The 12749-nt window shown below is 34.2% G+C and overlaps 1 long non-coding RNA gene across 1 annotated transcript in view; it reads left to right on the forward strand.

The window, feature by feature from the left end:
* Positions 1 to 1301: 1301 nt before the first annotated feature.
* The window catches only part of LOC128777825 (uncharacterized), a 32792-nt gene continuing 21344 nt past the window's right edge, over positions 1302 to 12749 (forward strand). Inside the window, exon 1 of the long non-coding RNA XR_008423146.1 lies at positions 1302 to 1379. This is a non-coding gene — a long non-coding RNA (uncharacterized LOC128777825). The remainder of the gene's footprint in view (positions 1380 to 12749) is intronic.

Genomic DNA, 12749 nt, shown 5'->3' on the forward strand with positions numbered 1-12749 from the left:
TATGGATGTTTTTGTTTCTCAATATATAATAATACAATGAACGTATTTATAATTTTTTTTTTGTAACCAAGTGTTTTTTCCTCTGAATAGATTTCTAGAAGTAAAGTTAGGGAGTTCAGGGTGCTCAATGAACATTTTTTAAATTGTTGAAATTTATTGCCAAATAATTTCCTGACAGTGTTATACTACCAAGTTATTCTCTAGTGCCCTTGATATATTAAAAAAAAACAAAACACACATTTAGAACACTAATGATACATATTTGACATCTTTTAAACTATTAGTATATTTACATTGTTTTAAGAATCAGACTCAAAATAGGAAATCATAGGCAAGCAAATTATATGGGAAAAAAGTACACTATTTACTGTATTATTATGTTCACTTTTTATTGAGATATAATTGGCATATAACATTATGTTAGTTGGTGTACTAACACCATGTTAGTTGGTCAGGTGTACAACATAATGAATCGATGTATGTATATATTGTGAAATGATCACCACATACGTCTAGTTAACATTTGTCACTATACATAATTACAATTTTTTTTTCCTTATGAGAATTTTTAAGATATACTCTTTTAGCAACTTTGAAATATGCAATACAGTATGAACTGTAGTCACCATGCTGTAAATTACATCCTTAGAACTTATTTATTTTATAACTGAAAGTTGGTACCTTTGTCCCCTTTCACTCATTTTCTCACCACTGCCACTGCCTTCTCCTCCCCACTCCCCCACCCCCCACCCAGACAACCATCAATATGTTCTCTGTAACTATGAGCTTGTTTGTTTTGTTTTATTTGTTTTTTAGGTACCATATATAAGTGGAATCATATGGTATTTATCTTTTTCTGTTTGATTTATTTCACTTAGCCTAATACCCTCAAGGTCCATCCAGGATTTTCTTTTCTTATGGCTAAGTAATATTATATATATTATAACTTCTTTATCTGTTCATCTGTTGGTGGACACTGGGTTTTTCTATGTTGTGGATATTGTAAATAATGCTACAGTGAACATGGGGGTGCAGATATCTTTTTGAGTTCCTGTGTTTTTGTTTCTTTCTGGTAAATACCCAGAAGTGGGATTGCTGGATCATATAAGAGTTCTTTTTTTGAATTTTTTTGAGGAAACTCCATGCTATTTTCCACAGTGGCTGAACAAATTTATATTCCCACCAAAAGTGCATAAAGGTCCTATTTTCATTTTTGCCAACACTTGTTATTTCTTGTCTTTTTGATGATAGCCTTTTTTTTTTTTTAAGTAGGCTTTATGCCCAGCGTGGAGCCCAGTGTAGGGCTTGAACTCAAGCCCCCAAGATCAAGACCTGAGCTGAGATCATGTGTCAGATGCTTAACCAACTGAGCCACCCAGGTACCTGGATGATAGCCTTTTTAACAGGGGTGAAGTGGTATTTCACTATAGTTTTAATTTGCATTTACATAATGATTAGTGGTGCTGAGCACCTTTTCATGTACCTGTTGTCTATCTGTATGTCTTTGAAAAAATTTCTATATAGATCATCTTCTCAGTTTTAATTGAGTTGTTTGTTTTTTTACTATCATATGAGTTTTTTAAATATATTTTGGATTTGCAAATATTTGCATTCATTCAGTAGGTTGCATTTTAATTTTGTTTTGCAAAAGTTTTTAGTTTGATGTATGGTTACCTTTTTGTTAATTTTATTTTGGTGATATGGGAAAAAATTATATCAATTATCTACTGCTTTGTAACAAATTACCATGAATCTTAGTGACTTAAAACAAGAATGATTCATTTCTCATAATTCCACGGGTTGACTGTGAGGTTCTGTTTTACATGGCATAGCTGAGATTCTTTATGTGATTTTATTTATCTGGGAGCTCAGCAGAATATGGGATGTCCAAGATGACCTTTCATCCTTTAGGATCCCAATACAGCCTCCAATCATTCAATGGTCCAACTCAATTTTGTTTCCAGAATGGCAAATGACCTCCAAGAAAGAGTATTCCAAGAAGAGTGGTCCCAGTATGCAAATCCTTATCAAACCTTTGCTTGTATCATTCTTGCTAATGTCTCATTCACCAAAGAAAGTCATATGGTTGAGGCCAGCGTCAATGAGGAGAGGACTCCACAAGGGCATGAATATAGCCAGTCATGTTCAGTGGGGGCTTCCAAGATAAGTGTATCACAAATACTTTCTTGGTTTTTTATATAGAAAGGTTGCTTTTAAATTATTTCTTTCACTAGTTATGAGGGCATTTTCTACCTTTTAATTAGGTATTTTTATTTTTTTCATTTGACAATTACTGGCTGATATCATTTGTGGTTTTCTTATTGATTTATAGGAACTTCCTGCAAAGTAAAGAAATAGCTCCCTTTTTTGGTCATCTTTACTATTAAATTTTTTTTTTCTAGTTTGTTACTTTCTTTTATATTTCAGTTTACTTTTCTAGGTGCATTTATTTTTGAGTAGGCTCCACACCCAGTGTGGGACTTAAACTCATGACCCTGAGTTGCATGGTCTACTGACTGAGCCAGCCAGGTTCCCCTAGGTACATTGTTTTTATATTTTCAATATTATGTTGTTTATATGTCAGATATTTGACAAATGCTTACTTCTTTTTTTTTCTCCTTTGGTATTGATTTTTTTAAGACTCTAATATTTAATCTTTTTGAATTTTATTTGGGAATACAGGGTGAGGTAAACACAAATTGACTTTTTTTTTTCAAAATTCACAAATTGCCATGATTTCTTTGATATTTTTCTCCTTTTTCATTGATTTGTAATTCTTCCTATATCTTATATTAACCGTTTGTTTGTTTGTTTGTTTTTTAAAGTAAGCTCCAGGCCTAACTTTGGGCTTGAATTCACAACCCTGAGATCGAGAGTAACATGCTCTATTGACTAAACCAGTCGGGCTCCACCTTATATTAGATCTTATAACAAGGTCTATTCCTGTGCTCTCCTGTTTATTCCATTAGTGGTCTTTTATTCCAATGTTATTCCTATACATTTAAGATTATTGTTTTCTATAATATATTTGAATTATTGGTAAGGCTATCCTTATACCACCCCCTATTGCTTTCTATTCTTACCTAATCATAATACCTGATTTTTAGTATCATATTTTTTCAAGTTCTGAAAGAAAAATACCTTTTGAATATTGACTGGAACTATTAAAACTATGGGAAAACAGAGAACATAAGGTTTTAAGTTCACAAAAAATGTTTTTAAGAAACTGGAGGTTTTTTTTTTTTTTTTTTTTTTTTTGAGCCCTCTTAAAAAAAAAATCACTAAGCTTTAAAAATATTTTTCCTTTTTATTCCCCAAATGGCACCAGCTGTGCAGTTTTACTGCCAGCCAAAATGTTGTTTTCAACTTCCCCTGGAGGTTTTTCCTTGCACTCAATTTGTATGTTCTTCCTATTGTATTTGCCAGCGTGAAATGACAATGAAGGATATTTTATTTTATATGGCATATATACTGAATTATTACATGCATTATAATATACACTAAGTAAATTATATATTCTCTGAACAATGTTAATGTAAATAAACACAATGTTTTATCATTTAAAAAAATGTCTACTTATTTATTTTGAGAATGAGAGGGAGGGAGCACATGAGTGGGAGAGGGACAGAGAGAGAGAGAGAGGGGGAGAGAGAATCCCAAGCAGTCCCCATGTTGTCAGCACAGAGCCCATTGAGGGGTTTGATCCCATGAATGGTGAGATCATGACCTGCATTGAAATCAAGAGTGGAATGCTTAACCAACTGACCTACCCAGGTGCCCTGTGTTTTTCTTTTTAATTAAGTTTTTTTCCCTTTAATTTTATTTATTTATTATGTTTTTTTAGTTTTAATTAAGTTTTTAATTAAGGTATTATTTTAGTCTTTGATTTTGGTCAGTGATCTTTAAGACAAAGCAAGAAAAAAAATATTTTTAACACCTTTACTACTATGATTAAGATCTCTACAGCCAGTGCTAACTGGCTCATTGCCCACTTAGGAAGGAATAGTCTGAACATAAGAAAATCTTAAAACTATGACTTTATGCTGATTGGATAAACCTCTAGTTCCAATTGAACACATCAAGGTTTTTTCCGGTCTTCTCTCTTGCCATGTAAGTACTTTCTCCAATAGTGAGAAATCTGGCTTTCATTATTTTTAATATAAGTATTGATTGTCTCAAATTATTTATTTATTTTCCTATTGTGTCATTCTCCCAATCTCATTGTCTCCTTCAGCTACCATCTCCATGCAGCCCCCACTCTCCCCATCCTGCATCTTTTGGTGCAAGTGTACACATGACTGATGAACCTCCTCATGGCTTTACCTTCCTGCTTTGCACTCTGTCTCCTTGGACACCGGCAGCTGATGTGCCTCTGCACAACATCCCCTTAACCTCATCATTCATTACCCTGTGTGGAGAAGGGAAGTGAAAAGAAAGGAAAGCAGTGGGAAGGGAAAAGAACAGGAAAGGAAGCAAACAGGAAGGGAAGAAAATAGGGTGAGAAAGAAGGGAAAGAGAAAGTCAAGAGAAAAGTTTAAGGTCTTCATTTGATTTTTTAAAAATTTTTTTAAATTTTTCTTATTTTTGAGAGACAGAGAGAGACAGAGCATGAATGAGGGAGGAACAGAGTGAGGGAGAGACACAGAATCCAAAGCAGGCTCCAGGCTCTGAGCTTTTGACCCAGAGCCTGATGCAGGGCTTGAACCCATGCAGGGCATGATGTGAGATCATGACCTGAGCCAAAGTTGGACGGTTAACCGACTGAGCCACCCAGGTGCCCCAAGGTCTTCATTTGATTTTTAAGAAAGCTATAATTAGATCTATGAATAAACAGAACTCCCGAACGCTCCAAAGGTTCTGGCAATAAATGGAATTCCAGTACTTGTAGTTTACCTTGTGTAACACTTTGTGTCTTTTACAGCCTTATTTTGTTGTTTGAGTGCTGCATTTGGGCAAGGAACACACTTTTAGTTCTTCTTGGTTAGTGGTTTCTGCTTGAGTTCTAATATACTGAGGCTTTATTGTTAAGGTTAGGCAAGGGAACAGTAGGCTGGGCTGAGATGGCAGTCTTTTCTCTCTAATCTGCTTTGCAAAGAACTGACTACACTCAAGAATTTGTACTCCCTGAAATGTTTTCCTTCTCTTCCTTTCTCTCTCCTTTCTTCCTTTTCTTCCTATGTTCCTTCCTTCCTTCCTTCCTTCCCTGTTTCCTTTCTTCTTTCTTTCTTTCCTTCCTTCCTTCCTTCCTTCCTTCCTCCCTTTCTTCATTTATTTGTTTTTTTGTTTTTTAGGCAGAAAGACCTTACTTGACACAAATTTTTAAAATATCAAAATAAATAAAAGATTTGATTATATTCAACAAGATGATCAAAAGGTGTGACTATTCCAAAGTATTAGAATCAATATAATTGACCTATTATAAAAAAGGGAAACATATTTCAGGGTTTTTTTTAGTGAATTATCATTTGAGAAGGAGTTTTTTTATGAAAAGCTTGAATTGCAATTTAACAGTAGAGTGAATAATTCTTCTTTTGGGTCAACTAAATTCATTTGTCTAAATTTCTATATAAACAACTACAACAATACCCATTTTGCTTTTTTTTTGTAATGGCATTTTGAAAAATCATTTTTTTTTTTTTTAAGTAGGCTCCAAACCTCACATGGGGCTCAAACTTAAAACCCTGAGATCAAGAGTCGTGTGCTCTACCAGATAAACCAGTCAGGCACCTTAAAAAATCACCAGCTATAAAGATAGCATGTGCTAGTGGCACCTGGGTGACTCAGTGGGTTAAGCATCTGACTTCAGCTCAGGTCATGATTTCATGGTTTGTGAGTTTGAGGCCTGCATTGGGCTCTGTGCTGACAACTCCAGAGCTTGGAGCCTGCTTTGGATTCTGTGTCTCCCTCTCTCTCTCTACTTATGCTCTGTCTTTCTCTCTCTCAAAATAAATAAATAAACATTTAAAAAAATTTTAATTTTTGTTTTATGTTTTTAAATTTTTAATGTTTATTTATTTTTGAGAGGGAGAGAGAGAGACAGTGTGAGTGGGGGAGGTGTAGAGACAGAGAGAGAGAATCCCAAGCAGGCTCCCACAGTCAGTGCAGAGACTGATGTGGGGCTCGAACCCAGCAACCGTGAGATCATGACCTGAGTTGAATTTGGGCGCTTAACTGACTGAGCCACCCAGGCACCCCTAAAATTTTTTTTAAAAATAAAGATAGTATGTGCTATGTAATAATACTGCATTTGATACTTCCACAAAAAATATAATTCAGTTTCCATAGATAATTTCCCATTTGTTACCATATTTTACAATGTGTATAATTTTATTTTCAGAATATATATATATATATATAGTTTAATAAACTTATTTTACTGTGGGTAAACAGAAAAAATGTTTTTCTAACTTAGTGCTGAATTTGAAGTTGAGTTTAAAATTATATTCAGTGAAGAAAAATAAGATTATTTTAAAAATCTAAGTTATAGATGTATATGGTAGTTTTATTTGTTTATTTACTTATTTATTTATTTAAGTTTATTTATTTTGAGAGAGAGAGAAAGTGAGCATGTGTGCTTGCAAGCTGGGGAGGGGAGGGAAAGGGAGAGAGAGAGGGAGAGAGAGAATCCCAAGCAGACTCCATGCTGTCAGCAGAGCCCAATGAGGAGCTTGATCCCACCAAGTGAAAGATCGTGACCCAAGCTGAAATCAAGGATTGAATGCTTAAATGACTGAGCCACCCAGGCACCCTGAGATGTATATGGTAGTTTTAAAAAATCAAATAGTTCTGTGAGGTGAAACAATACTCACCTGCTGTTTTATCAGTTCCAGTCAGAATTCCTCTGCCTGAAGGCAAGTACTTTCAAATTGTCTAGGTCTTTTCTCTGATATTTGCCTCCTTATATCTAAAAATCATATGTAAGCTTTTAAATTAATACTTAAGTTGATATTTTCTGTTGACTTGCAACTGTAAAAGATGATATTAACTCCTTTATCCAAATACTCCCTCACACGGACAGATATTTATTTCCCTTTAATATATTTTATTTCCCTCCCACCATTTTTAATTATACAGTAATTTTTGTTAGCTCAATTTTTAGTGTTTAAATTACTGTAACTTTATTCATGTGGAATGCCAGGATTATACTTTCTTTCTTTTATAATTTGTGTGTTTAACTTAACAATTGTTTTGGGTTGCTTAGTTTTAATATGTTTTTCACAAATATACCCATAATTTTGCTATAAGTGGAATTCTCAGCGTAATATATTCATATACCTCCCCCCCACCTCTGTCCTCAAATTGTTACTTCATGGTCTTAGCAACAGCCCTCCTGGAGACCTCCATCTTCTGTTCCAGTCTCCATTGATTGTTTCTGGTCTTGGACTCAACTGTCAACCTGGGTTTTTCACTTCACTTCTTTCTTAGGGATTCCCTTTCTTTTTCTTGCTTTTTTTCCTAGATCCCAAATCTTCCTCATTCTTGGTTTACTTTTTTGTTTGGTGGAATACATCCTCCAGTAACTTCTAGGGAAAGAGTGTAGTAGCTAGCCTCCAAAACGGCTCTCAGTGATCCCCAGTGACTTCTGAGATTGGTTATAAAAGATTATATCTTCCCTCTTGGGAAACTATCCTTTATGTCTCAGATTATTTCCTTGGTGGAAAATAAGCTGCTTTGTTTTGAACAGTCTTACAGAGAGGTCCATGTACAGCAGAGCTAGAATCTCCCATCGAAAGCCAGCAAGGAACTGAGATTTGCCAACAATGACATGAGTAATCTTGGAAGTACATTCTTCAGTCCAAGTGGAGCCTTTAAGGTAACTGCATCTCTGGCTGACAGGTTGACTTGCAATCATAGGAGAGACCCTCAACTAGAACTTCCAGCTAAGCCACTCCTAGATTGCTGACCCACAGAAATTGGGAGATATTAAATGTTTGTTACTTTAAACTGTTACGCTTTAGGAGAATTTACTATGTGGCAATAGATAACTAATACAAAGGGTGAATGGAAGATAAGTTTTTTGAGATATTAAAGGTGTAAAAATGTATTTGATTTATCCTTGTACCTATTTGGAAGTTTGGCTGGGAATGTAATTCTAGGGTGGAAATGAATTTACCACAGAATTTCAGAAGTGTTACAGTTGCAGCTGAACAGTTATCAGTCATCTGGATTCTTCATTCTTTTTATATGTCCTCTCTTCTCCCACTTCAGAATCTCTGTTCTGAAATTCTATGATGACATATCTTTTCATTTATTATGCTATGGGATATATTAGCCTCTTTCAATTTAGAAAGTTGTGTAAAGTTTCCTGGAGTTATTTCTTTGAAAAATTTCTTTTCTCTTTTTTTCTGTTCTGTTCTTTCTTTCTGAAACTCTTAATCATAGGCTGTTGAATCATCTGCACTGATCCTCTAATTTTCTTAATCTTTTTGATTTCTCATCTTGTTTTTTCCCTCCATGCTCTGGTAGATTTCTTCAACTTTATATTCCAACTTTTCTATGGAATTTTAAAAGTCTACTATCTTTCCCTTCCCTACAATCTTTCAATAAGAACCTTATTAGATAGATCAGAATAGGATTAATATTCTAGGGTGCATATTTTTATTGGCTGTAGTCAAGATGGTACAGTTATTTATCATTCTATGAACATTACTCAAATTTGGAAATGCCTACCATCTGGGATAGCACAGATCAAACTTCTGCTTCAGATATATATAGACTTTAGTGCTCTAATTAGATTATTTACATTGTTATTATTTTTTTTACAAGTCCAATCGTATAACTACTGTTAAACCAAAGGCTACCATGCTACGTGAGTTTGTTTGAACACTGGATGAAGTTGCTTTTCTAATTGTTAACACAAATAGGGAGAGGGTGATGAACTCAGTTAAGTCCTGTAAGATTTTAGGCAGCTGGGAAAGTATCAGCTATTCTACAATACATTTACTATTTTTGGTCCTTTTCATTTCTTCATACAGATCTGAGTTTCCATTTGATATCATTTTCTTTCAGCCTGAAGATTTTCCTTTAACATTTCTCACTCTCTATTTTAATGTTTATTTTATTTTTGAGAGAGAGACAGAGCACGAGCAGGGGAGAGGCAAAAAGAGAGGAAGACACAGAATCTGAAGCAGGTTCCAGGTCTGAGCTGCCAGCACAGAGCTGGATGTGGGGCTCCAACTCACAAAAATGTGAGATCATGACCTGAGCCAAAGTCAGATGCTTAACCAGCTGAGCCACCCAGGCGCCCCTCCTTTAACATTTCTTGTAGTATAGGTTTTCTGGTGGCAAACTCAGGTTTTATCTGTAAATATCTTCATTCTACCATCTTTTTTTATACCATTAAAAAAATTCAAGTATAATGAACATACAGTGTTATATTAATTTGAGGTGTACAATATAATGACTCAACAATTCTATACACTACTCAGTGCTACCATCATTTTTAAAGGATGTTTTCTATGTCTACTGAACATGGAATTGTAGACTCAATTCTAGTTTTATTTTTCTTGTAGCTATTTAAAGATGTCATTTCATTTTCTTCCTGCTTGCAATGTTCCTTATGAGAAGTCATGATAATTGTTGCCATTTTTCCCCTGTATGTAATGTATTTTTTTTCCTCTGACTGCTTTTAAGATTGTGTTTTATCCTTGGTTTTCAATAATTTGACTATGCTTTGCTGTGGTTCTCTTTTTTATTATTGAGATTTTTTTCCAGCTTTATTGAAATGTAGTTGACATATAACATTGTTGTAAATTTAAGATATATAATGTAATGATTTGATATACATATATATTGTGAAATGATTATCACAATAAGGTTAGTTAACACCTCCATCACCTCACAAAATTACTTTTTTTTGTGTTTGTGATGATGAGAATATTTAAGATCCATTCTCTTAAATAAGTCTTAAATAAGAAATGAGTTTCTCTCTCAAAGAAAGAGAGATATCATATGTTTTCACTCATATGTGGAACTTGAGAAACTTAACAGAAGACCATGGGGGAAGGGAAAGGGGAAAAATAGTTACAAATAGAGAGGGAGGGAGGCAAACCATAAGATACTCTTAAATACAGAGAACAAATCAATTGAAGGTTGATTGAGGGGGACGGGCAGGCCAAGGAGAGGGGAAAATGGCTGATGGGCATTGAGGAGGGCACTTGTTGGGATGAGCATTGGGTGTTGTATGTAAGCGATGAACCACAGGAATCTACCCCCAAAACCAAGAGCACACTACATACACTGTATGTTAGCCAACTTGACAATAAGTTGTATTAAAAATATATATATCCACTCTCTTAGCAACTTTCAAGTATATGTTATAGTATTGTTAACTATAGTCACCATGCTGAACATTAAATCCCCAGATCGTCTTATAACTGGAAGTCTGTATACTTTGACCAACATCTCTCCATTTCTCCTCCCTGTCAGTCCATGGCAGCCACCATCTACTCTCTGTTTTTTGAGTTTAGCTTTTTTAGATTCTACGTATAAGTGAGATCATACAGTATTTATCTTTTTCTAACTTATCTCACTTAGCATAATGTCTCCAAGGTCCATTCATGCTGTTGCAAATGGAAGAATTTCCTTCTTTTTAATAGCTGAGTAATATTCATATACATGTGAATATTAAAGAACGAATATAATATATGTAATAATATATAATATAATCATATCTTGTTTGTTTATTTATTTATTTATTTACCTATGCAATTTTTCAAATGTTTTTATTGGATTCAACATTCCTTAAAGGGATAGGGGCACCTGGGTGGCTCAGTCATTTGAGTGTCTGACTTTGGCTTAGGTCACGATCTCACGGTTTGTGGGCTCAAGCCCCACGTTGGGCTCTTGCTGACAGCTCGGAGCCTGGAGCCTGCTTTGAATTCTGTGTCTGCCTCTTTCTCTCTCTCTCTCTCTCTCAAAAATAAATAAACATTAAAAAAAATCCTTAAAGGAATAAACAGATATACAACTAATTTGATCAGCTGCTAATGTATTTTAGTATCCCTTTATTTTTGTACTCAAGAGCCAATTCACCTTTTCTCCATGTTTAATACTTAGCTTTGGTAAAATTTACCATGTTCTTCATCTCCTATTGGAGCATGAGTGTTTCCACCCTGCTTGGTATAAGTTGCTCTTTCAGTTTTTTTCCTGTAGGTATGTCCTACAGGCCTCTTCTGGTTTTTTTTTTTTCTTTTTTCTTTAACTTTACTGCTTACATCCCACAACATTATCTTCCCATCATTCCCTCCAGTAAGCAGGAAATAGGATTCTGGCAGACCTGGGGTACTCCCAAAGTGTGGCCATTAAATCCCATTTCTTGCTTATGCATATATATTATATCACAAATAGCATAATATAATTATATATAATATATTATAACTCATATAATATATTAATATATGAGAGTATTACTGAATGAATATATATTATATATATGTATGTTTATGTATACATAATATGTATACATATGTGTTTATGTATATATATATATATGTATATAATTACATTTTTCTTTATCCATTCATTTATCAATGGGCATTTAGGTTGTTTCCATGTCTAGGATATTAAGGATAATGCTGCAATGAACATAGAAGTACAGATACCTTTTTGAGATAGGGATTTCACTTCATTTGGATATATAGTTGTGGGTTTTTTGGGTTTTTTTAAAGCTTATATTGCTAAGAGTATGTTGAGCTTCTGGGATTTGTAGGTTGACAGTTTTTATTAAATTTGGAAGTATTTTTGGCATTATTTCTTTAAATATGTTTTCTGCTTCAATCTCTGTCCCCTCTGGGAATTCACTTACATTTTATTTTTTTTTACATTTTATTTAAATCCAAGATAGTTAACATATTCACTTATAATATGTTTACACCTTTTGATTTTAGACCTTTTGATTTGTCGTACAAGTCACAGAGGGGCTCATAATTATATTCAATATTTTTTCTTTCTGTGCTTCAATTTGGATATTCTACTGTTCTTTGCCCTGTTTTTAAGTTCACTGATTTTTTTCTTCTGCAATGTCTAATCTGCTGCTAAAACTAGCTAATAAAATTTTTGTTACAGATATTGTATTTTTTCCCGAATTTTATTCTTTTTGTAAAGTTTCAATTTCTCTATTGAGATTTTCCCTGTCTTTACACCCATAGCTCATCTTGTCCTTTAAATCCATACATTTATAAAAGCTGTTTTAAAATCTGTGTCTGCTGATACCCAAATTTTGCCATTCCTGAGTCTGTTATAGTCTCTGGTTTTTTGTTTGTTTGTTTTCTGCCTATGATCACATTTTCATGCTTCTTTGTATGCCTAGGAATTTAAAATTTCTTATTAGTCATTGTGGCTTGTACATCATTGTGAGCCAAGATATTTTCTTCCTTTCAAGAACATTGGGTTTTATACTCAATTTACTTGCCAAATAAACTTGATACTTTTGAATCTTATTTTTAAATGCAATTAGGGCAGATACAGAGTAGCCTTTGCTCTACACCTTAAGCAACCGGACTTGTAAGGTGTGGACTTGTTGTGATCACAATTAAATGCCTAGGCTGTTAGTGAAGTTTCTCCACTCTGACAGTTGGAATTCTATCATCTCTTGACCATGCAAGCCTCCAGAATTTCCATTCCGGTCTCAGCTCTCTGGTAGTTGATTTCTGCCAGGCCTTGCACTATCTCGTCTTTTATTAGTATTTGCCTCAAATCTTAATGAGTCTTTGATGCATATTTCTAGGGCTCATTCTCTACATAACTCC

The sequence above is a fragment of the Panthera pardus genome, unplaced genomic scaffold (genome assembly GCF_024362965.1).
Source record: "Panthera pardus isolate Hobbes unplaced genomic scaffold, ASM2436296v1 HiC_scaffold_17, whole genome shotgun sequence".
NCBI lineage: Eukaryota > Metazoa > Chordata > Mammalia > Carnivora > Felidae > Panthera > Panthera pardus.